The 1,135-nt window shown below is 61.9% G+C and overlaps 1 protein-coding gene across 1 annotated transcript in view; it reads right to left on the bottom strand.

Annotated features, from left to right (window-relative positions):
• The window catches only part of PRDM15 (PR/SET domain 15), a 55,666-nt gene that overhangs the window by 27,392 nt on the left and 27,139 nt on the right, over positions 1-1,135 (bottom strand). The window lies entirely within an intron of this gene.

The raw sequence follows: 1,135 nt of genomic DNA, 5'->3' as shown, positions 1-1,135 counted from the left end.
CGCGTGTCAGTGGCAAAACGAAGATACAGCTGCAAAACGAAAGCCAGGTCCAGGCCCCGCCGGGGACTTTCGAGCAGGGTCTGGTTGCACGGCCGAAGGGCACACAGCACAGTGAGGGAGCTGAGGCTCGGCAGCGCGCCCCAGGCCACCCGGTCGCCAGTGGGCTCGTGAGGCCCTGTGCGCCCCTGCCAGCCGACCAGAGGAAGCAGCGGAGGGCGCCACGCGCCACGTGTGCACACACATGTGTGGGGCACAGCCAGGCTTTGCGCACAACTTTGTTTTCTGACTTTTTCCCCCCAACAAGCATCCACAGCTGGTCCTCAAGTAACGTCACCGGCCGTCACCGGCCACGGTAAAACCAGTGTCTTAGCTGTGGTTTCCCTTAAAGTGCAGAAGCAAATGAGGTTAACTGGTGACCTCACTGCTTCGCTTGCAATTCTTTAGAAAGTGATGTTTTCAAACTTTTACAGAAAGGTACTTTGCTCACCGAACGACAGCTGTCAGCCAGAGAGCAATGGCTTTTAGAGTAAAAAGCAGGATTCCCAACATGAAAATGCTGCTTTAGGGCGGGCGTGACTGAGCAGGTGAAGGGAGCCTCCCCAGGGGCTCGTCAGTGCTCTGCGGCCCAGGTGCTCCCGGTGCCCCCGTGCTTAGTGCCCGCGCCGTCCCCCTTGGGTGCTGCCAGCACAGCCTGGGGTCCGCCCCACACCTCGCTTCCAGTCCTGTTACAGCCCTCACCGCGCCACTGGCAGCACTTAAGTCCATCTTGCTCTTGCCCCTGACCTCTGAGACCCACCACGTGGACGGGCAGCGCCCGTGCCCAAGCCTGTCGCAAATAGCGTGCCTTGGGAAACAACAGGCAAAGCACCAGCCCGGAGCGCTCTGCTCCACACGCACGGCTGGACGCGCACCCCTGAGCGATCTCGCACGCTCCCTGCCTGCTCTGTCACGGCGAGCACTGCGCACCCCTGCGTGATCTCACACCCTCCCTGCCTGCTCTGTCACGGCGAGCACTGCACACCCCTGCGCGATCTCACACCCTCCCTGCCTGCTCTGTCACAGCGAGCACTGCGCACCCCTGCGTGATCTCACACCCTCCCTGCCTGCTCTGTCACAGCGAGCACTGCGCACCCCT

This window comes from Pteropus vampyrus, unplaced genomic scaffold (assembly GCF_000151845.1).
Source record: "Pteropus vampyrus isolate Shadow unplaced genomic scaffold, Pvam_2.0 Scaffold214, whole genome shotgun sequence".
Lineage (NCBI taxonomy): Eukaryota > Metazoa > Chordata > Mammalia > Chiroptera > Pteropodidae > Pteropus > Pteropus vampyrus.
This window is presented reverse-complemented; position numbering and strand designations above follow the sequence as displayed.